Source organism: Rhinichthys klamathensis, unplaced genomic scaffold (genome assembly GCF_029890125.1).
Source record: "Rhinichthys klamathensis goyatoka isolate OS25496 unplaced genomic scaffold, OSU_Roscu_1.1 h1tg000111l_1, whole genome shotgun sequence".
Taxonomy (NCBI): domain Eukaryota; kingdom Metazoa; phylum Chordata; class Actinopteri; order Cypriniformes; family Leuciscidae; genus Rhinichthys; species Rhinichthys klamathensis.
In genome coordinates, this window is record NW_026606649.1 from 12,722,657 (window position 1) to 12,748,607 (window position 25,951).

The window sequence follows — 25,951 nt, forward strand, 5'->3', positions numbered from 1 at the left end:
TTTCCTGTGCTTGTTTGTAGGGCTACACATACCGGTAATATATATCAACATGGCTATGTAATATAATAATCAAAACATAGACAGAGTAGATCGAGTCCATCAACACCCCAAAGCTTGCCAGTCATATATCTCTTCCTGAGTTTACATTTCATTCAGTAACATTTGGCAGTTTTGATTTATGTGCTGTTGAAACCTTACATGGGCATAAGCAATGCTTCTATCTCTTGTTTTTTCTTTTTCTTCGCTATAGTTTTTGGATCCAGAGATTCTGTACTCTTTCAGAAGATGCATAATAGCAGTGTTATCATACAGTATAACAGTGAAAACCTGGATTGCCAAAATATTCTGTCAATGGAAAGGAAGAGTTGAGTCATTAAGGCGGGAAAATTCCGGCAATGGCGAGGACAGAGTAAAAGTCGGCATTAAACGGAAGTTGTGATAGTCTTTTCTTCTCTATTGTGATGTATATCCGAGTGAAATGGCTTCTGTAATTAGAAAAATGTAGGGGTGGGATTTGATTTCATCTTTCGGAATTGACTGGATAAACAGAAAGTTGGGTGTTGCTAAATATATGGATGCAGATCTGAATGCCAGTTTGAAGTAAGTTTTCGAGGATATTTAGTCCCAGCGAGACATGCGTCATGAAGAAAATATTTTTGTCCAGAGACAAAGATTTGTCCATTTTGATTTCATGCCGACTTTAAAGCTTCTCTTTCTCATTTATTTATTAATTAAATTGCATTCGCACCAAGCCATATCACAGTTTCGGTTGTATTTCAATTAATGGTGCTACCCTACTAGAAACACACTAGTAACCATCCAGAATACACTAGCAAGTGCATAGTATATGCTCCTCAGAACAGTGATGCACCATTCACATTTTCTTCAGGTAGTAAATGAATTTAGTCATCAATTTGTTTTAATAGGTGCTGGTATACAGGGAAGCCCTTTCATTTGCTTCACTTCATCTGGTCTTTGTGTGTGTTTATTTGTGGCTGTATATTAAAGCTACGTGTTGGTTAGCAAACCATGTGAAGATCATACCCTGCTCTTAGTCAAGCACTGAACAGGCTAACCTTCCCATCACCCTGTATGACTCACAGATGACTGGATGTGTGGCTGAGTAATACAGCATACACTTTGGCTTCTCCCAGGAATAAACCTGCATCTCAATTCTGTTTTGTTTTTAGAAAAAGATTGAGTCAAGCTGTGGATTTCACCAACCTAGATTAGAATCTGAGGTTGTTTCTGTTGTCCGCAGCCCACTGCTCTTTCTTTCTTTTTATACCCTCTTATTTTTCCTCTCCTCCGGTGTAATTGTACCCCTGTGGGGTAATTACAGACTCTGGAATTGTCATGTAACACTCTCTCTCTCTCTATAAGGGTCAACAGCAGCCCAAGTGTTAACACAGTCCAACAAGCGATAGCTGCAGTGTGGCCATGTGAGAGGTCTTGGCAAACAAAGATTTGTGAAAGGAATTTGTGAATTTGTTCCAGGAACTGGAACAAATTCAGACTATGCAAAGTATTTATTGTTTTTCTTTTAAAGAAATTGTTAAATTACACAGTAAGGAATCAGAATCGAGTAAAAAAAAGGCACTTCAAAGTCACTGAAATGGGAAAAGCATAATTTACAAGCAAGTATAAATGATAACATTAGAGTAACATTTCTACAACGCATACACCATAAACTACAATGACCTGAATCAACACACAAATTAAGTGACCTTTAGAAATCAAGGGGAAATGTCATTTGGGAAAGAAAAACTGTTTAACCAATTATATTTTGCAAGATTAATTTAAATGTTTGGAAAAGGAAAAACTGTTCTCCAAAAAATTCTGTCATCGTTTATCTCTTGTCTTTCCAAACCCTAATGACTTTCTTTCTACCGTGGAACATAAAGAAAATATTATGAGATATGTCTCAGGGTTTTTTGCCCATGAGTCAATGGTCACCGAAACGGTTAGATTACCAACATTCTTCAAAATATCTTCTTCTGTGGTCTGCAGAAGAAAAGAAAGTCATGAATGTTTGTAATGACATGAGGGTGAGTCCTTTTAAGTACTTTGTGTCACTGGACAGTTGCTAAGATAGGGTTGTTCGGAAAAGTTTTTAAGGTGGGGCTTTAGCAAAGAGTCAGTTCTCATTCTATTCTCTCAGTAGCTTATGTTGGTAGGTAAGGTGTGGTTTATAAAGGATGACCTTTTCAGCGTGCTGTCTTCTCCCAGCAGGGCTGATGAGTCTCAAGGGCTGGGAGTGTTGAAGGTTTGGAGGGTGGAGGGGGGGCAGTTTGGCTCCAGGGTTCATCTGGGGCATCAGGGTCAGCACCTCAGCACCCGTCTGCCCTTATCATTGATAGCACCTTTACTGTCACATTTCCACTTCCACCCACCATAGATTCCAGCCAAGCAATTTAATGTGATACTGTGGTGTAGGTCTTATTCAGCTGAGTCAGTGATGCAATAAATGTGAGTTCACAAGCTCAGGTAGACGAAGGAGAAATTTTGTGATAAAGGAGAATCGAATGGGTGATTGACTCGGAAGACAAAAATGTGTACCACTGTGTAAGTGCTTAATTTTTTCATTTACACTCGAGTACAGGCCAGGGTCCTGATCTGCAGATGTGGTTACCCTTGTGATAAAAAAAAGTGCACTTAATTGTATTGAATGTGCAAATGTAGTATATGTCAAATCTTAAAAGTATATTTTTAAAAAAATGTTACTTGCAGATAATTTATATTAATGAAATTAAAAGCCACTTAAGTACACTTTAATGTCTGTTCCTTAATACACTTTTAATAATGTCAATTTAAAAGCTTTATTTTAAAGTACATAATAAATAATTGTATTAATAATCTTTTGTCGTGCTTTAAAGTAAACTTATTTTGATGCGTTGACACACACTAAAGCACTTTATTATAATTTTAACTAGTTTATTATTCCATATTATATTTAAAGTGAATATATTTTAAATGTACTAAATTGCAACCATCATTACAAACTTGCAATTACATATATATGCGTGTGTATATATATATATATAGAAATTACATTAAAGTATATTTTAGTTTACCATAAATTCATGTCAATACATGTCAGTATACTTTAACCACATTTCAAAAACATTTAAAGTAATTATGAATTTAAATATACAGATTTACTACCTACTTAAGTGGGTCAAATGCACTCTAATGTTCTGCTAATTGCTTTTAATATAAATTTAATCTAATACATTTTCATTTAATCACAATTAACATGCATTTAAGAGTCTGAAAACATTATTCTGTTCACACTTAAGTATTTTTTTTAAATATATGATTTATGTAATATTACTCGGTTACACTTTATTTAAAGGTGTCATTGGTACAGTGTAATTATGTATTTAAGTACTGAGTGATCTTAATTAACAACATATTTACTATAGGGTTAGGATAGGATTAGAATTTGTTTGAGGGTTAGTTACGTGTAATTGTGCATAATTTACTTTTATTGTAAGTACATGTAACATATGTAACAAGGAGACTGTATAAAGTGTTACCTAATATTCATTTTAAAAGTATAAGCTAAAAAATACTTTTTCACAGTGGCATGAACCAAGATTTCCAATTCCTCACATCTTTGAAAGTGTAGTTATCTCTGTTAGCACAGCAATTGGATCAGGATGTTCAATTAGTTGTCCAACAAACAAGTCAATTGGTAAGTTTACCTAAAAACAAGTAAACTAGTTTAACTAGACAACTTGTAAGTATATCTCTTTTTCCTCAATTTCTTTCAGTTTTAGGTTTTAGCATGCTGATAGCATGCTGTGCTTTAGCATGTCTGCAGTTAAACAACAGGCGAACTGCTTATATCCCAGATTTATGCCAGATTAAGTTATTCTAGCTTATCCTGCTAACCAAGTAGGCCAACCTTGAAGAATGTGAAGGCTGAATACCTCTTAATAAGCTTTATATTAATCCTCGGCATAGGCGAGTTGATTTGAAATTAAAGCGAGCAGCTTACGTCATTTCTATCTATTTCTATGTATTTGCAAACGGTTCATTTAGACCATATGGGTGAGTTACTGCCATGGTACAACATGGCACCTTCACTTTCCAGCAGTGCTGAATGGCTCTGGCAGGCAGGCATCACTGGCAGCCGTTCCATCTCTATGGAGACAGTGAGGCAGCTTCACGCCGCTCACCCGGCGCTCTGTTTTTATTAAAGCACATCTGACAACACTTGTTTCAAAATGAGCTGTCAATCTATTTGCTGTGGGGCCTTTGAACTGAGGGTCATGCTAATGAATAGAGTGGACCTATATTTAGATATATCACTGAGAGAAAGAAAAGATGCCTTCAGAGTTCACTCTGTCCTAGATAGTTAAGGGATTTTAAATACATGGTTTTCTCCGCCGGTCAGTCTGTATGTGTACATGGACCAACAATTAAGAAAATATCACAGATGGAACTCAAGAACGGGTCCTAAAAGAGACAAACAAACTTGACTATGTCATTCCTTGTGAAAAAGAAATGTGTTGAATGTGTACTTGTTGTGTACTTCAAATCATAAACCTATATTTAAAAAAAAACTGTACATGCAGATAATATTCATGCAATAAAAGGTCACTTGAGGGATCTTAGAGTACACTTCCATAATTGTGTTTCTTAAAATACTTACTGTAAGTACGCTTTCAAAAAGTGCACTTTGTAATCATGTCAAGATAAAGGTTTTACTGTAAAGTAGATTTTAAATCATTGTTTTAATAATCTTTTTCAAAGAAGTAGGCCTACATTTATTTTGATGTGCTGAGTCTAACTGGCATACTAAAGCACATGTAAAGTAAATGATTATAGTTTAACTGTAGTGTAATGTTATTCGATATTACATTTAAAATTGTTATATTTAACTCATTAAAATTATTAAATTTACTCTGCATAAAATTGTTACAAATCAATTATCAGCCAGTATTATTATCACTTATTTTCACCTAATGTTGGATGTTTTTGTACATGGTAGATTTTTCCATTTTGTCTTCCTATTTTGTCATCTAACAATCACTTAAATTTGAATCATTAATTAGACTGTTAAATAGTACATTTTAAAATCAATATAATTTTTTCACACTGTAAATTATAATATTGTGATGCCTAAATTCACTTGTTGCATTTAAAAATGTATTTTAGTTTTTAGTGTTTAATTTTTGTCATTGATTTAGACAAAATAGTATAAAATTTGAATATGGGCCATTTATCAGTTATCTGCCATAACATGAAAATAATGATCAATATTGTATTGGCCAGAATTAAATAATCTCAGTCCATCCCTACCCTAATTATTACATTTGGTCCTGTAATCATTTCATAATTTTGAATTTCTGAATGTTTCTGAGTTCTGAATGTTGTAACATTCTGGGTTTCTTGTGATGCGCCATTTCTATCTCAGTCTTGTTTTATTCATAATTGAAGTAATGCATTGTGCTCCATGGTTCACTGCAGCAGTGGAAGCTAGAGAACAGCTCGTAGGTTTTTAGGTCAGTGGACGTGAGGTTTTTTTGTTTTATATTATCAAGCTGAAATTAGCAAATAACATGTTTTGTTTCATTTCTGTGGCTTAAGGTGTTTGCGCAATAAAACTCCCACTAGGTTATGCTTGGTTTCATGGCCTTCGGTCAAGATGTGTCATTAAAATCAATTTGGACTGCTGTTACACGCTCCAGATGACACACTGATCGATATATTGATCAAGAGGGTGAAAGCAGGTGTTGATTTCCGTGTGGTGTCTTACATTTCTCTCCTGATAGACATCTCTTTCACAATGAGCCCAGCAGGACACAACTTCACGGGGGTGAACAGCCTCCATTGTGACCTCCCGCCAGCAGAGTGACATTAAGAAAATGGCATTAAACAGCTCTTGGACTCTCATTCATTGGATTTGTAATTGTGCTTGGCCTGCATCCATTAGGAGCATGAATTGAATGTTTAATGCTCTCATAGCTCCTTTCCTCCTTTTGAAAATGGCTGATCAAGAACATCAGATTAACAAAAGTATGGGATGCATAACAATGACACAATATCATGCAAGACAAAGAATAGTTCACCCTGTCATCCTGTCTTCATTTACTCACCATCATGTTGTTCCAAACCCATATTACTTTTTTGTGGAACACAAAACGGTGTCAGCAATGGGTTGAGCAAAGATGAAAATAAAAGAGATGGATGTATTGGCAAGCAGTTTTAATGAAAACAAAACCATGCCAACTAATAAACTAAGACAAAGGAAACACTGGAAACTGAACCGAATCTGCAAATCAAACAAGAATAACTCAAACAAAACTCAAACCCAGAACAGACGTGGCAAACAGGCACAGTGGTTCATTTTTGGAATAACTATTAATTTCATTTCTGTGCACTTTGTTATTTCCATTTGAGTAACAGGTGCATTGGTGTTGGGTAACATTTCCTTTTTGGAGTTTGCCTTTATTCACTGCTATTCTTAGCAGGTATAAGATGGTGCAAGTGTGCACAGTGAGTTGGAAAGAGCGTCTCCGACCCTGTGAGCTCTGAGTCATCCTTCCACAGCTCTAACCCTGCTCTCCTGGCATGCCCTGCACTCCCAAAAACAACTCAGACACAGACTCAGTGGAGAGTGCCTTCGGCCCTGCTATGAATGTGCATTAACTAAAAAGTCATGCACTTAGAAAATACACACAAACACAGCAGACCACAGGCAGGAGAATTGTCGTCTTCAAAAGAGGGGTTTCTTTTTATCAAAATGGCAGCATGCCACATCTAGGTTGTTTATATGTGTGTAAACAGCACTGTCAAATCCCTGGTTTATGCAGGTGCATGTTTGTGTTTTGGACCAATCAAGTTATTATTTATTTTTTTATGCTCATGGCTGCTACAGCAAGTAATCAGGAACTATTGTTCACACTTGGGGTGTGACTTGCTGGTGTTGTTTTACAATAAGGTTCAATTTTCTAACATTAACAAGTGTTGTTAGTTTATGACACCTAATGCATTAATACATTCAATTTCATATATATTTTTAAAGCACATTTTAAAAAACAACTGGTGTTAACAAAGTCCTGTACAAACAAGGTCACAATGAAAGAAAGAAACACATTTGACAAAAACATCTATCATGTTATCATGTTATTGATCTTATTGTGAAAGATTCACCCATGCTATTTATGTTTAATCATTTTTATTTATTTTTTTACATTTTTACATTGTCTTTGGTGGCGAATGCCGGACTTCTCCAATCATTCCGCCCGCATAAACACCGGCCCTTTCTTACAATCAACTGCAAGCTCGCATTTAGCTGACCAATAACCAGCACTTCATTTCTTTAGTCTCTTTAAAATGCATCTTTCTTTAGATAAAGGTTTATGATTACTTTGGTGTATTATTTTTTAGCCCAATTGTAAATGCTAGACTATTGTAAGTCTGTAGCAATACGCATTATATAGTCATAACTCAATGCTGTCCTAAATAGGATAATTACATACATTGATCAGTGTAATACAGTTTATGCTCTGTAATAAAAGCAATGTGTTAAACTGATTACACAATGCATCTGCAACTTTAAAAAGTGTAACACAATAATTTTTGCTGTGTTCAATCAACACATCATTGCTTATTGTTGTAGAGAGTCATTACGCGTTGTTCCATATTCATTTGACACAGGGCTCAACACATTGTTACGTAGAAGTGTTTGCAGTCTGAAGAGCTGAAACTCAGTCCTATTATGTGTGTCATTCTCCTTCGAAAGTTGGTTAGCTTTCAGTGACATATTTTTAGTTGTCATCTTGATGAGTTGTCTCCTTGTGAGCCCCCCGTGATGAGAGCGCTGTTTTCACTGGCATCTCTTTCTGTCTGCAGTCTCAGAATAGCTGTGATGATCTTGGAAGCTGTTCTGGAGCGATTATTCCTCTCCTCTCCATCCTCTTTTAGCTCTCCATTTTTTACTGTTCCCAATATATGTTGACACAAGGGTTGTCATGATGATGCATTTCCAGAAGTTGATACCAATGGAATTTCACATTTCTTGATACCAGCTTCAACACCACAGTAAAAACTCTGATGAACACACTTCTTTATTTAAAAGATTAAACATAAATTAACATATTAAATTAGAACAATGTCATGTAGCCTTCAAGTATTTTTCAAGTATTTAGTATGCAAGTGAAGTTGGACTGGGCAATATTGCATTCTATTTTAAGGTGTCCTTTTTACAGTGTAATTATACATTTAAGTACTGAGTAACATAAATTGACTACATATACTTAGGATCGGGGTTTGGTTTAGGGTTAGTTGCATGCAATTATACTAAATCTATAGTTATTACTATAACATCACAAGTGTTACCACATCACAAGTGCACAACAAGTACACTGTATGGAACAGGGTTCAAGAAGTGTTTTCTGGTAGCATTTTGAGTCACTACACAGTGCTACCAATACTGTTGGACGACTGATATTACAGAACATTTTTTTATTTTAGTATCGACTACTGAAGTACTGACACTTTTGAAATCCCTAGATGATACATTTCTGAGTTACCGACACACTTAATATCTGTGTCCGGCTCTAGCTTTTTAATCTTCTCAAGGGTGATGTGGACTTTAGTGATCTGTGCTCTTGCTTCCTGTCGCTGCCTCTTTCACTTCCTCTCTCATCAATCATTGATTTCTCTTTCTTTTTTATCCCTTTGCTGTGTACTTGGCCCTCCTTTTCCCAAACCAGGTCTTCTTGTCCTCTCAGGTTGTAATGTTTCATCTTCCTTCTGGCATTCTTTACTCCTCTACTTTTGTTTTCCCGCATCTATTCCTGGAAAGGCGTGTACCATGGGCAGCAAGGCCTTCAGTGAGTAGATTAGCCACAGGAAGTGCATTTGAAGGTGTAACTCAAATTAATATTGACAAACAGTAAGGAGATGCTTTGCACATTTATGCTGAACACACACATACACACTTTGATCTAAAGAAGCTTTTGTTCACAAGCATGCAGTACAAGCTCTGGAAAACACATTGATTATGCAGATCCAACTCTACTGGGTGTTTCTTTGGCCCCGTCCACACTAATGCGTTTTCGTTTAAAAACGGAGACCTTTTGCTACGTTTGCACCTCCCGTCCACACTAAAACGGCAAAAACGGAGACCCAAAACGGAGAAGTTTAGAAACGCTGCCGACCCGTTTTTCGTTTTGAATCTCCGGAGGGCGTTTTAGTGTAGACGGGACAAAACGGAGAACTTTAGAAACGATGACGTAGTAGAGGCTCACGCTCGGCTCTATGATTGGGTGTCATCAGTCATGGCGTATAGCTTTGCTAGCCGCTGTTGTACAAGTAAATTCTGCATTTTACAACGCTATAACTGCCTACATGCGCCGGAGTCAAGCTATTATTCGAGCGATCTGTGACAATTCCCGTGTGCAGCGGCGGCGTTGACCGTACATGGAGCGTCGGTTTGGGGTTAACCCAGAGCATGGTGGGATAATTTTATCAATGAAGTTGTGTTTACACCGGCGCGCGCATGCCCAGTGTTGGTGAAAGGTCACGTGATCCGCGTTTTCAGTCGTTTTAATGTGGACGGAGATCAATTCTAATACGCAGCTAAAACGGTGGTGTGGACGGAGATCGTATTCGTTTTAATTATCCGTTTCTAAACTAAAACGCAGTAGTGTGGATGGGGCCTTTGATGATACCTAGTCAGATTTCATTAGATGTTACCTAATGATTCGATGTTTTCCAAAGTAGGGTTGGGTAGGAATTGGATTGAAAATGCCTTTTAAATTCCAATTTGAATTGAGGTAGCAAACAGGATAAAGAACGTCTAAGTTACCTATAGTAACTCCCGTTCCCTGAAGGAGGGACCAGAGACGTGACGTCAGTGACTGACAAATTGGGATCACGCCTGAGAGCCTATCACCTTCGAGTGTTAACAGAAACAGCCAATGGACATTGGTGAGTGAGATTTGCATCACAAACCATGCCCCGTGTTGCAGGTATATAGGAGTGTGCAGAGAGAAGTTTTCACTGAGGAGCCCAAAAGTGCCCGGTCGCTCAGTGGTGAGCCCAGGGATTGTGGCGACTGGACGTAACGTCTCCGTTCCCTCCTTCATGGATGTTCCCATTCAGTCATTCACTACGTGTTATGTCAGTGACTGACGAATTGGGATCCCTAAGAAAAACGCTGCACCTTCCAAGAAAAACGCCACAATCGCTGCACCTTCCAGTGCCCTGTGTAAGCCACCTGATCCCCCCGCACCACTGGGGTGGAAGAAGGACAGGGCTTTACACGTTCACTGCTGTTCCTACTTACCCATAAAGTGAGAATAATACTGGATAATACTGGGAAAGCGTGCCTATTCCAATCGGAAAGGGACGCTATAGAGACGCTGCCCGTAGGGAGGATCCAAGCCAGGGTGGAGACAACACTAACACGCTCTGCCAAGGTAAAGACACGAGCGAAGGAGGGAGCAGTGCCTTCACTGTCTCCCAAAGACCAGGTCTCTACATCTCTGGGTCGCCCGTGTCAGGAAACGCCGCTTCGCCTGACGCATGGAGGGTCTGGCGGGGCCTGTGGCGGGTGGCGTCGCCTTCCTGTGGCCTGCTCCACGAGACGAGCAGGTGGAGGGCCTGCAGCGGCCTGCCTGGGCAGGATGTGGGCTATTGGCTCCGTCTGCTTCTGTACCACCGAGAACTGCTGGGCAAAGTTCTCGATGGCGTCGCCGCAGAGGCCAGCCTGGGAGATGGCGGAGTCAAGAAAGCAAACTTTGTCTGCTTCCCTCATCACAGGCAGGTCAAGCCATAGATGTTGCTCCTGTCGTTCTTTGAACTTTCTATTTATCAAAGGATCCTGAAAGAATGCATCACAGTTTCTAAAAAATATATATAACACAGCACAACTGTTTTCAACTGTGATAATAATACAAAATGTTTCTTGAGAACCAAATGAGCATACTAGAATGATTTCAGACGGATCATGTGACACTGAAGACTGGAGTAATGGCAACTTTGACATTAAAGGAAAAAAAAAACATACATTTTAAAATAATTCAAATAGAAACACATATTTTAATTTGAAATAATATTTCACAATATTACTGTTGTATTGTCATTTTGATCAAATAAATGCCTTGGTGAGCATAAGAGACTTCTTTTAAAAGCATTTAAAAATCTTACCCATCCCAAATTTTTGAAAGGTAGCGGTTTCATTTAATGTCGACTTCTAGTAAGTGTTAGTGTTAAGAATAAAAAATAAAAATAAAATGATTGCAGGCCCAATAGAAAATGTGGCTGGTTGAGTCTGCTCTCTAACACAGTGGAGCAGAGACTTGGGAATAGACTCAAGAACAATGCCACAACCGTACACAAAAGCGCTTGCAGGTGCTAAATATAGCGACACAAGTGACAACGAGCAAGAGATCCGCCAAACAGAATGAATCACTGCAAACCAGCAGTCTGTCTGGCGGGCAGGAATGGCTCTACGACTGTGATCACATTAGCAGATCTGCTTATGACAACTGAGGGCGCTGACTAATATAACATGATAAGCATCATTTCTTTCTTTAATGATGAGAAATTGAAACTATGGCTGGAAAATAGTGCAATGCTGAGAGCCAGAAAAAAAGATAGAAGAATTAGAGGGTTGTATAAACCTTTTCTTTTTTTAAATCTGATAAACGATATACACCGACCATTCCCAGCATGCCACCAGTGTTGCCTGTTGACTGCGTATTATATTTGCTGTTCTTTATTGAATCCCAGTTTTCTATTTTTGTGACTCTCTTTGTGTGCTCAATAATAACAGTGCTTGCCTGTTTTGCTTGGTCATCTCAGAGGTACAGCAGTGGTGCGTTTAACTGGACTGCCTGACCATATGTGAGGCAAGAGGGAGGACTCTAATGGGGGAAAATAACAGGCTTTTCAATCATATTACGCTGCTGTTGTGGCTAAACTACCCCCTTTCCTTCACTTCAAGGGTTGTAGGGGGCATGTAAACACGGCAGGTGCCGGTGTGAGTGTTACTCAATCATGTGAATGAATGGGCTCTTTTACTTTTCAAGTCACAGACAGCATACACAATTACTCTTCTCAACATCTGACACACAGTCCCTCATAAAAAAGGCAAGTTTTACTGAATGCGCACTTGTAGTATATTTTTCAAATACCTATTTTTGCAGAAAATATAATATTAAGTGTACTTAAAGAGAGCACACTTTAATGCCTGTTCTTAACACACTTAAGTACACTTTTAAAAAGTGCAATTTGTAATAATGTCAAATTAAATGTTTTACTAATACATTTTAAATCATTATCTTTTTTCGTGCTTTAAATTCACTTATCTTGGTGTGTTGACTAACAGACAAAAGAACGTCAAGTACTTGATTATGATTTTAACTGTAGTGTGTCTCAAATAAGTACTGAGTAATATTAAATAACTACATGTACTTACTATAGAGTTAGGTTAGGTTTGGTTTAGGGTTAGTTACTTGTAATTATGCATAATTTACTGTGATTACTATAGTAAGCACATGTAGTTACATGTAATTGCGTCGCTTTAAAATAAAGAGTTACCGAATTAATTTTGAAATTAATCCCTGTGAAAATGCTTAACATGCAATTTAGCATTCATATTCTGGTGCATTTGCTAGCCTGTTATGCATCATCAATAAGGTGTATACTGAATTTGGTATTGTCTACATTAGTACTTGGTACATACCTAGCAAAAAAAAATAACTGGTGTGCATATATCTGCAAGTACAGTTTTTTTATATATATATATATACTTTGTACCATTGACCATTGTACATTGTACCAAGTACCAAGTTGCCATTGTCTTGTTGTCCTCCTGTGCCCTTTTGCTCTGTCGCAATTCAAGGGTGACACCGGACAGCTTGTGCACTCGAAAACTGTTTTACCAGATTCAAATTTACTGTAGCATTTGTAACTACTCAAGGCATCACACATGTGTAGACGTTGTTTTTCCGAAGTTTCCTTCAATACTGATGGTCTCTGTGTTTTATTTCCCATAAATTTTTCTAGTACATCATTCTCTCAAAACACCTTCATCCTATTTTCTCTTTCCCCTACAAGTTAACCGTGCAAAATTATTGATGGATTGGATTTAGGAAATGAAGACAGTTTGTTGTGAATGCACCTTCCTTGTTTATCATAAATTCATCCACATACTTGTCGGCAGCTGTAGTTTATGTTTAGCCTACTGGCTGGTCACGCTCCACTGGTCACGCTACTGGTGTAACGCACCACTTTGTCTCAAATGAAAACATATTGCTGGCTCGAGATATTACTCACTGTCATTAATGAATCATTTAGGTAGTCATGTAATTGCTAACGAGTATCAATAAAAAAATTCGGATTTTCAGATCTTTCATTCTAATGGACAAAAGGATCCCCCACAATTTACATATGAACACGACCGGAGATAATAGAAAAAACCCAGAGCAGCAGCTTTCGTTTCTGCTCTCATAGCTACAAGACCGGTGATTGTGTGTTAGAAAATAAGGAATAGTGACAGAGCATTGTTCTTGGTACGTTTTTCATCTTCATAACAAACTTTCATCTTCAAAACAAACAAGTCTTCAGTCGACAAAGTTTAAATCCCGTCTGGCTAGCATGCTTCCCATAATGTTTATGCATTAAGTCAGTAGTCTGAGAATAGGTGGTCTTTTGTGGATGTCCGAACGCATTTGACCACATGAACGTTTACACTACGAAAGCAATCCGTTCAAATGCATTTTTGACTACCTCTGGAAGTGGTTAAAAGTGGACAACCTCAAAACGTTTTAGACCCCGTTTACACCTAGCGTCGTCCACTTGTGATCTGATGGACCAAAACGCATCTTAATACCAGGTATAAACAGGACATACCACAGATGTTTTGTTGGCTGAGCCCTTGTGAAAAAGAAGTGCAATTAATTGTTTTGAAAGTGCTCTTGAAGCATACTTCAAATCTTAAAAGTATATGTATTTTTTAAGAAACTGTTATTATACTTGCATATAATATTAACTTAAGTGTACTTTAAGCACCTTAAGTGTACTTTACATAAAAATGTGTACTGTAAGTTCATGTAAAGTATAATATTTTTAACTATAGTGTGTTATTCGATATTACATTTAAAGTTATTATATTTTAAATGCACTAAACTGCAACTTCATAGTTACAAATGTGTAATTGCAACTATATTTAAATACAGGACATAAAGGTTTCATTATAAATGACATTTAAGTATATTTAGTTTACCATAAATGCTTGTTAGTAGATGCAGTACACTTTATCAGTATTTCAAAGATAGTAACTCAAGTGGATCACTGCTAAAGTAACTATATAAATTAAGACGAAACCTAACTCCTACTTAAGTGGGTCAAAAAAGCTCTTAAAGGGTTAGTTCACCCAAAAATAAAAATTCTGTCAGTATTTACTCACCCTCATGTTGTTCTAACCCCGTAAGACCTTCGTTCATCTTCGGAACACGAATTAAGATATTTTTGATGAAATCTGAGAGCTGGATCACTCCTCCATACTAGTCCATAGGCTTCTTAAGGGATTGAACTTGCCGGCCTCGAAAAGTTATTAAAGACATCGTTAAAATAGTCCAAGGGACTACAGCGGCTCAATCTTAAGTTTATCAAGCGACGAGAATACTTTTTGTTCGAAAAAAAAATAAAATAACGACTTTATTTCAACTATTCATTTCCTTCTCTGTGGGCCTCGAGTCAGTTCACTAGTGTAATAGCGTAAGCTTCTGTTGTTGTACGTCACACGCATCACGCACATGACCAGCGTCGGCCAATAGTGAGCCTACGTGTGACGTAGCTCTACGGAATCACACTACGTTAACTGACTCGAGGCCCAAAGAGAAGGAAATCAATAGTTGAAATAAAGTCGTTATTTTTGTTGGTTTTTGCGCACAAAAAGTATTCTCGTCGCTTGATAAACTTAAGATTGAGCCGCTGTAGTCCCTTGGACTATTTTAACGATGTCTTTAATAACTTTTCGAGGCCGGCAAGTTCAATCCCTTAAGAAGCCTATGGACTAGTATGGAGGAGTGATCCAGCTCTCAGATTTCATCAAAAATATCTTAATTCGTGTTCCGAAGATGAACGAAGGTCTTACGGGGTTGGAACAACATGAGGGTGAGTAAATACTGACAGAATTTTCATTTTTGGGTGAACTAACCCTTTAAGTGCAACTAATTGCATTACATTTTAATTTAATTGTGAATAACATGCAAGTGTCTGAAAACATTACATCTATTTAGTATATTATTTCCATAATAAGTGTTTGATTTAAAAGTATGCTAAACTGTACTTTTTTACAAGTGGGTTTGTGTAAGATCTGATGAAATTGAGCTCATAATGAGGGGTTGTCATGCCACAAATGTGAGTTATAATAGGCTATTGATTTTAGAGATATGAACAGACACAGAGTTGGAGAAAATGATTTATTATCTCTTCGGCTGACAGTACATGTAAATACGCCTGAAATTGACTTTGACCTTGTTTCAAAAATAACATCCTGTACTAAGTGCTTTTACACACAAGAGGCTGGTGACTCAGACGATGCTGAATCATTTGTGACATTTTCTTAAAACACCCTATTTGGGTAACCATTTGGAAAAATGTCCAGTAGAGTCAGCTTGCATTACAGTCTTTGAGTTTCTGAAAATAATTTCTAGTAAATTAGAACATTATAGAGATATTTGTTTATACATTTTCTATATTTCATGCTTAGGTTATTTCAGCGGTCACTTTTCACTCTGAGAAAGAACCCTGATGGAGCACTATGATTCTTTGCAGAAATTAAGCTACTGTTATAAAATAGCTGCACCCTCACTGAGTTATAGCACTGTAAGGTAGCGAGCAGAAAGCCAGATGGATAGTATTATTCCTAAACACCAGAAGAACTAAAGATAAAATGTGATGAAAGTTTGCCAAGGTTTGACCTGAAAAGTTTATTTTTAACAATTGCCCTGATCCTTTCAATCTGATCTGAACAGTTTCTGTAGTAAATTTCAGTTCATTGTTTTGTGAATCTGTCATAATGAGTTTTGAAAAAAAAAAAAAAAAATTGTGGAAATGATCACCATTATGTAGACTAAAATAAAATACATGTAATAAATGCGTACTACTGTGCATAAGAAGTAAGACATATGAAAGATAGCCTTGTTGCTTGATGCAATGAAATGTGCATCGGCGGTCTCACCGAGAAGACCCCAGAATGTGCTCGATCAGTGTCGTGCTTTCCTTCCTGCAAGATGGGTTGGAGCGAAGGCTGTCTCCCTCCACCCTGAAAGTGTATGTTGCCGCTATCGCCGCACATCACGACGCAGTCGAAGGTAAGTCCGTAGGAAAACACGACCTGATCATCAGGTTCCTGAGAGGAGTGAGGAGACCGAATCCTCCTCGCCCTCCTCTCCTTCCCTCTTGGGACCTCTCAGTGGTTTTAATTGCCCTGGAGAGTGCTCCCTTTGAGCCTCTGCAATCAGTGGAGCTTAAGTTCCTGTCAATTAAGTCAACGCTCCTGGTTGCATTGGCCTCCATTAAGAGGGTAGGGGACCTGCACGCATTTTCCGTTGACGAAGCGTGCCTGGAATTCGGGCCGGCCTATTCTCACGTGATCCTGAGAGGTTCCCACCACTCCCTTTCGAGATCAGGTGGTGAACTGGAGGAGGCAGACCCAGCCTTTGCACTTCTCTGTCCAGTACGCGCCCCCCGTGCTTACGGATGCAGTGTTTCAGGACCTCAGACCAGCTCTTTTTCTGTTATGGTGGAAAGCTGAAGGGAAAGGCTCTCTCCATGCAAAGGTTGTCTCACTGGATTGTGGACGCCATTGCTTTGGCATACCAGCAGTAAGGTCAACCGTGCCCCCTTGGTGTGAAGGCTTCCTCTTGGGCTCTAGCGCATGGCGCCTCGCTAACAGACATCTGCAGAGCTGCAGGCTGGGCGACACCCAACACATTCGCAAGATTCTACAATCTCCGAGTGGAGCCAGTATCTTCTCGTGTACTCGCTTCAACCAGCCGGTAACTGGATCTGCTCAGGTGTCTTCGCTTGCTCGCCATTCCACTCCTCGGACTGGATACGTGCGATATTTCCTCAGGTGAGTTTCCCCGAGAAGCCCTGAGTTCCTCCAGCACTGTTGACGTCGACACCAGAGTCTATGTCTGCGGCAGCTTTTGCGTTGGCTAGGTGCCTCCATGTGCATGGTTCCCCACTGGTGTATTTCCACTGTAAGCCTCTCTGAGCATGTGTCTTTCCCTTGGCAAGCCACCCTGCCACCCCTGGGGTTGAAACATTCCACCCTGCGAGCTGGACACCCCAGTGTTTTTCCATATCCATCCCCCTCCGGGTCATATGTGTATTCTGTAAGTTCCCCCCTTCAGGCAGGCAATAATTGCCTATTTCCCCTGAGATATGCTTCCCAGTGTACCTTGGTATTCCTGTGTTAAGTAGGAGTCCTTCGTCCGTGCTAGTCTCACGACAGGGAGCTCAGACTTACGCAGGGCACTGGAAGACAGCCATCTCGGTTACGTCTCGGTTACGGGTTACGGATGTAACCCTCGTTCCCTGAGTAGGGAACGGAGACGTTACATCTCCCTGCAACATCCGCTGTACCGCTGGAACAGCATGAGTTCAGTCTAGGCTCCTCAGCAAGTAACATAACTGCATATTGCCAGCGTACTTCCTTATATACCCACGAGGTGGGGCGGAGTTACACTATGCAAATTCTGCAGACCCATGGCATTTCTTTGCTATTGGCTCGTTTTGTAATACTCGAAGTTGATAGGCTTTCTAAGCGAAACCCCATTCGTCGTCACGACGTAACGTCTCCGTTCCCTACTCAGGGAACGAGGGTTACATCCGTAACTGAGACGTTAACATTATCAGTCACTGGTGGTCCCCAGTTATATGCTTTTGTTCTAACTATTGTCTTTTGGTAGGGATGCTTATACTGTATAGTTATCGTTATTTTCCGCTGGTGTGGATGCTAACAAATTTATCATTGTAGTTATTGTCTTTTGGTGGGTACGCTAATATAGTTATCGTTATCATACATTGGTGTGGACGCTATTATAGTTATCGTTAACATTATTGTCTATTGATGTGGACATAATATAATATTCATTATTGTTTGGTGGTGTGTACGCTAAAATAGTTATCGATATAATATCAAGTCTGTTGATCACAGACACAGTATGCTGATGTGGTCACTAATATAGTTATAGTAAGCATACGTTGGTGTGGACGCTAATGTAGTTATCATTATAGTTATCATCTATTGGTGTGGACGCTAATAGTTATCGTTAACGTTATTGTCTATTAGTGTGGACATAATATAATTATTATTATCATCCACTGGTGTGGACCCTAATTTATTTATCGTTATCGTCCATTGCTGTGGACACTAATATAGTTATCATTATAGTTATTGTCTGTTGTGTGGACGCTAATATAATTATAGTTATAGTTATAGTAATCGTCTGTTAGAGTGGATGCTAATATAGTTATCTTCCATTGGTGTGGACACGAATATGGTTATCATTATAGTAATCATTCTTAGCAGCTGCTAGTAATAACCCACAACATTCCAAACACGCTAAAAACCACAACATCCCTGTGCCAGTGAGTTTTGCACGATCAAGCACCACTCTCATTTCTTTTAAATAATATATACATCTAGTTATATAATACAGTTTATTTCTGATTTGTTAGCACTACTGAAATACGAAATCATTTGACAAAAGGCTGTTGAGAGCAGTAAATGTGATTTTTATTTTATTTTTGTATTTCAAATGTTTCATTCTTCCTCAAAAATTCTGAAAGAATTGCTGATGAACTAGAATTGGAACCAGAATCGCTAAATTCCTTACGATTCCCAGCTCTATTGCCATGAGCTTCAGAAAACTGATGAGAGCAGCAGCTCTGTGGTGTGTTTGTTGCGAGGGGACAGGGGGCTGATATGTGCCTGGCACATGCACACACTCCTCACTGCAGAGATGCAACATGTACACTCGCTAAAATGAAGCATCCTCCTGGAACATGTTCAAAAACAATGGGAACAGCAGCTCACTCCCATAGTGAGACACCCTTCAGCACAAACACACGTGCCCACATGCTAAATCCTGGCAAATATGTCCACGGCCAGCTGACATATGTGACAAGAGATCACGCTGCCAAGAAGAAGATTCATTTCACCTCATACTCTCTCTCTTTCTCATTCCTAACTAAATCTCACATGATTATGGCTCACTCCCTGAAATCCTACACCTTTTTTCATCCATGGAGTGTATCATGTTCAGAACAAGAATCATTTGGGGTAAAATGATATGCAGAATTATTTCGTTTCTACAGCAAACATCAATGTGATTAGATATGTTGGCAGGGGATGTTGCTTGGGCTTATGTGAAGATGGTGTAGCCAAGAAACATGACTGAATGTTGAACCGCCTGCAGTAGTAATGACTAGCGCTGTGCTTACAGTTCCTACAACGTGCACAGATGGATGATTCGCCCTCCCCCTTCTTTAATTAACCCCAAAGTAATTATCCTCTATTTCTCAGTCATATCTTGTGAAGTCCCTATCTCCACCCTTTCCCGCCCACAACCTGCACTTCATCATTCATCACACACGCCCAAAAGGTTACCCAAACACCGGCTGACATTTAGCTACTGACCACTGCGCAACAAAAGGTTGCCCAATGGTGCATTTTATATCAGTGCAACAACAAGATTTACACTGTCCAAATGCCAGATCAGCTGTTGTTCCTAATGGGGACCTTGCTTGATGATTGAAAGTTATTAACATTATGCAACAAAGATCTCTTATTTGGAGAGAATATTCCATCTAATGGTCTGATTTATTAAATTTAGGTCTGGTCACCATTAGTGATCAGATCAATACATTGGCCAATATTGGTGTATTTTAAGATTATTGGTATTGGCCAATAGCTGTGAGAATTGAACAGTTAACAGCTAGTGAAATCTCTCATTCTTCCAAAATCTATATAATATATAAAGGTTCACGGACAAAGGGAACTCACATGGACAAAAAAAGGTTACGTTACCACCTCAGGGAGGGAAAGGTGCTGTGTGCAAGCGATATACCCAACCAATTGCCTGAAGTTTACCTGTTTACCTGATAATACGTGGGACGAAACCAGCTCAACCCGGAGATTGTAAAATCTTGCGAAGGTATTGGGTGTAGAACAACCTACTGCTCTACATATGTATGTCAGAGAGTTGTCGTTCGCAAGTGTCCAGGAGGATGCAACACTGTATATAGTGATGGTCCTCCAACAGACATTCTACTGACTTTAAGTATCTTTGCAACTGCGTGTCAACTGAATGTCTGTTATTCTAACCTTAACCCTACCAGTCTACTACTCTACTAACGCTCTAATGAGAGTTAGTAGACAAGCAGGTGCAACATTACTTATAGTCAACAGAATGTGTTAAAGGGACCATCAAAATAAAGTGAAACCCAAATATCTTATCTTCTAAAATGTATGGTCAGTACCGCCGCTCCCTATACACAGATTAGCACATGTGATTGCGAATTCGAAAGCGAGCAAACTTAAAAAGCAATTTAACTACCCTGCATATTGATAGTGGCTCCATGTTCCCCTCAAATTATTGGCCTATATACACAGAGCATGCATGCTTACGAAATTAAAAGCGAAAGTGTAAAGCGAGTGCGCATTTAAAAGAGTGTTATCGGTAATAATGGTGTTGTCGCAAGTTTATACACCGTTGTGAAAATTGCGCAAAGCATGATTGATTTGTTCTGCGCGTGATCTACTGATGATGCACAAATTAAATAATACAGGCGCAGTCTAAGATGCAATCTACCAAGAGCAACGCAAATTAGCGTCTGGTTTAAGACATGCTTTTTTTTGGTGGTAAATAATGGCGCAAATACCAGTAAATTAACGAGCGCAAACCATAGTAAATTACCTTGCATGATTAATTTAAATATTCTCCTCCCATGAATTTTGCATCTGAAAGAGAAACTACAAATGCGTAAGGCCAGCCGCAAAAATAACCCCGTGCACGCCTTTTCAGCGCTAATTTTTCACTGCTAATGCAATGACTCTTCTCTTTTACAGAGAACATACTGAGTTTACGTCTATCTGACAGTAGCGCAAGCTATTAGAAAATCTGGCCCCAAATGTTTGAGCCATAATGACATGTACATAATCAACAAGCATAAAATAAGAGACAATGCAGCACTAACTCAAAATGCCAAGTGTAAACTGGCCTGCCGTGGTACTGTAATGGTGTAACACTGCCACAAAATAGCTGTGCTACGTTTCCCAGATGGACAGGAGGTGGTGAGTGGGTGGACTGGTCAGTGCCAGGCTGGAGGGGTATCAAAACACAGCATTTGGTACAGAACATACGTTCACAGGTTAAAAACAAGACAAAGTGTGAATACTCAGGGTGTGTGTATTGGATTCAAAAAGAGATTTGGATTGTATCATGTGAGCATGTATGAAATGAGAAAGGTCATCCTCCATGTTTACTATTAGTTGTTTATCCAGTGTTAGTTTTTGTTCAGATGATTTCCCAACGTTAAAGGAAACTGTTTCCTGATGCTTACTGTTTAACATGCTGTCCGATTTCAAACACGCAGCACTGGAAACAACAAACTGCATAATTATTTTGGTACATTTCTTGGTGAAGCATGTGCCCCGCTATTAAAATAAAAAAGTTGCTCTTTTCCATTTAACACAAATATGTGCTGACTGCTGATCACATGCTGGGAAATGCAGTTTTTTGGTTAACTAAGAAACATTTTATATTTAGTCATGACTTGAGCACCTTCCTCCTTGCACACTGGATGCAAATGGTTCCACAAGGCTAAATATGTGCATTATGTATGTTAAAAAAATCTTTCTTTCTTTCTTTCTTTCTTTCAAAAAAATTAAATTAATAGGTGCATGCCCTTGAGAATGCAAACAATGAATTTTGAGTTCTTTATGGCCACAAGACCCGATCCTTCTAAAGCTAAACCTTCACTGCATCTTTATCTTTGATGATGAAAAGCTCAGTGGGGATAAATCGATATGGCGGCTACCCATGGAACATATAAACACACACATACATACAAACACAGTCACATACACCATAACAGCTGGTTCCCGCTCAGACCAACTGCCTCTAATTAATGGTCTCTTAGAAACGACAGATGTTTTTATCTCTCCACCTTTCTTTGAATTTAGTCTGGGTGAGTGTAGTAAAGAGATCTCCATCAACAACTTAATGGATACTGTTGCTATGCCTATGGATAGTGCAATGTTGCTGTTGCAGCTACAGCCAATAAGGGAGTCAGAGAGACACTATAGGCTCTAAAAACAGGAATCTATACCAAGGCTACAGAGATGCGCTTCAGCAAATGTCAAGCTTGCCTTATTTAATGATATTGCTTGTGTTGACTCGTAATTACATGCAGCATGTAAAATCCAATTAGTTCAACTTACTTGAAAAAAGCATGCAAACCGATTGCACTCAAAAAACTGAGTAAAGTGAAATAGGAATAATATGTAGTACTAACAAGTGCATGTCTAGTAGTGTACACTTACAAGAGAGTTCCAGTAACTTAAAATAATTTGTATACTATACTTGATCTTTTACTTTAGATGTACTCATTTATGCTAGTTGTGTTAACTCTGATGTAAAATCCAATTAGTACACCTTACTTGAAAAAAGCATGCAAACCGATTGCACTCTAAAAACTGAGTAAAGTGAAATAGGAAAAATATGTAGAACTAACAAGTGCATGTCTAGTAGTGTACACTTACACGTGTACACATCTATTGTAAATCATTGAGAATAGTTTCACAATTTTACAAAGATAACATTTACAACTGGACAAATAAATGTAAGGCAATGATACAGTTCAAAGGTAAATTTATTGTATTGTTTTCTTAAAAACTTCACAGGGGTGGTCCACACAAGTTTGCATTGGGGTATACAATTTATGTAAATCACTAGGTTTAAAAAAACAACAACAACTGTAAAACAAAAAAAACGGAAACACTTAATAATAAGGTTCATTAGTTAACATTAGTTAGTGTATTAACTAACATGAACTAACAATGAGCAATACATTTGCTATTGTATTAATTAATCTTTGTTAATGTTAGTTAATAAAAATACAGCTGTTCATTGTTTGTTCATGTTAGTTCACAGTGCATTAACTAATGTTAACCAATACAAACTTTGATTTTAATAATGTTTTAGTAAATGTTGAAATTAATATTAACTAAGATTAATAAATGCTGTAGAAGTATTAGGGGTGTAACGGTACACAAAAATCACGGTTCGGTACGTACCTCGGTTTTAAAGTCACGGTTCGGTACGTTTTCGATACAGCAAAAAGTAAGAAATGCCAGAGAAATTTCCTATTTGTTAAAAGAAAAAATGTTTTTTAAATAAGTGAGTTTTCCTACATCTTGAAACTTTCAGGTTTATAAATGGGGGTCATCTTTGAAGGACGAACAAATAATGTTTTGGTCATCACATTAAAAATAACATTTAAATATATGAAGAGTTTAGATGCAAAAGCCATTTGAAATTTTCTTAGAATGATCATTTTTATCAAGCTTGTATATTTAAGTTCAGTAATTTCACTTAAATGGCAATGAAGATTGCCTATTAATTGTCATTTGAGTGAAATTACTGAACTTAAATGTACAAGCTTCATAAAAATGATCATTCTAAATTCTAGAAGAAAATTTCAAATGGCACTATAGAGGCTTTTGCATCTGAACTCTTCATATAGGCTATTTATTTATATAATATTTGAGTTTTGAAGTGCTGGAAAAAGATGTGTGAAGTACTTGAAAGCATTTCACTATTCCAGCCAAACTGGTTACAGTTAGTGTTACTATATTAAATCCATGGTGAATGTTGCTGGTCTGTGGACGTAAAGTATTACTAGTTCATTCACGGCACAATATTTCTCCTGGTGTCCACGTCAGCGCTGTTTGATCTAATAGAGATCTACGGTTAATAACGGAGAAATATGAATGCTTCTCACTAGATCTCGCAGCGATGTTATTACTTCAGTGGCGAACTCAAATGTTTTCTTTACTGGATCTCTTAGCGCTGTGTTGTAACGGTTGTAACAGTGTCGCTTGATCGAGATCGGCTCCCGCTGCACAGATGTTGCTGCTCCGAACTGATAAACGATCCGTGAAGCACAATAGCGCAGTTTCGTTCCGGTTTCATTACGCTTGCCATTTGATGTTGCGCAACGTTGTGGTGATCGCGCCAGCGCGAATTTTGTCGGCAGGAAAAATGGTCCAAGGAATCGTTCGGTTTGTATGCGTACCGAACCGGAAGCCTCGAACCGAAACGGTTCAATACGAATACATGTACCGTTACACCCCTAAGAAGTATTGTTAATTCTTAGTTCATGTTAACTAATTAACCTTATTGTTAGGTTGTTTCCCAAAAACCTTTTACAGTACAACAATATAATTTTTTTTATATAAAATCTGAATAAAAATAAATAAATTTGAGACCATACCCTGACTCTAACACATCCTCAACAAACAGCTTTAACAATTCAATAAATAACAATTACTCACTTTAATCAATAACACTTCGGAGACCAAACTTGGTATATAGAAGTGCAAAAAAAAGTGGCTACATTCATTATCCTAAACAATGGAAAAGCAATGTCTCTGACACACATGTACATTAGAAATGAATACGCTGACAGCATCTTAAAGGGTTAGTTCACCCAAAAATGAAATTTCTGTCAGTAATTACTCACCCTTATGCCGTTCCAAACCCGTAAGACCTTTATTAATCTTCGCAACACAAAGGAAGATCTTTTTGATGAAATATGAGAGCTTTCTGTCCCTCCAAAGATTAACGTCATTGTGACTTTTAAGGCCCAGAAAGGTAGTAAAGACACTGTTAAAATAGTCCATGACTACAGTAGTTCAACCTTAATGTTATGAAGCGACGAGAATAGTATTTGTGTGAAAAAACCCCGCCAAATAACGACATTATTCAACAATCTCTTTCTCTTCAACGTCATTCTCCTACGCTGTTGATCTAGTGTAAACAGCGCAGCTTCACGTGGAAGAGAAGAGATTGTTGAATGCAGTTTGTGGCGAGCAGGACGAGACAGAGGGCCGTGAGAGAGCGGCGCTAGGCCGCTGGCGTGATTGCTGATGAGCGACACCTGTGAGACGCACCGGTCTCGTATCTCTCACGGAGGAGCAGAGGCATAAAGGAGGAGCGACGACAGTAGAGATCGAGAGAGGCCAGGCCTGGATTTTATGTTGTGTTATGTGTGGCCAGCAGTCATCCTCGAGGGGCAGCTGGCTTATACTTTCGTTTTGTATTTGTTTTATTTTAGGTTATTAAACTTGTTGAATGTTCGCCGGTTCACGCCTCCTTCTTCCCATAACAACTGAACCTCGTTACATCGTTATTTGGGGGGGTTTTTGCACATAAAAAGTATTCTCGTCGCTTCATAATATTAAGGTTGAAATACTGTAGTCACATGGATAACAATGTTTTTACTAGTTTTCTGGGCCTGGAAAGTTTCAATGACGTTGCGTTCAATGGAGGGAGAGAAAGCTCTCTGATTTTATCAAAAATATCTTCATTTGTGTTCCAAAGAAGGTCTTACGGGTTTAAAACGGCATGAGGGAGAGTAAATACTAACAGAATTATCATTTTTGGGTGAACTAACCCTTTAACTTGCTCATGAACTAATGGGCTGATAATTTTAAACAAGTGGCTTAGTTTCCCTTTTATTTGTCTATCAACTAATCTAATTCCACTGTCATAAACGAATTTAATCTAATGCCAAACATCGTTAATCTTGCACATTTCATTACTCAAGAGATTTTTCAGAGATTGCCGTTTTGGTGGGAGTTTGTTCTGTCCCAAACCAAGTGTTTTTCATGTCTTTTGTG

General features: G+C 38.4%; 1 protein-coding gene across 1 annotated transcript in view; it reads left to right on the forward strand.

The window, feature by feature from the left end:
• Positions 1 to 25,951, forward strand: part of rims3 (regulating synaptic membrane exocytosis 3) — an 88,267-nt gene that overhangs the window by 32,013 nt on the left and 30,303 nt on the right. The gene's annotated exons all lie outside the window — the stretch shown is intronic.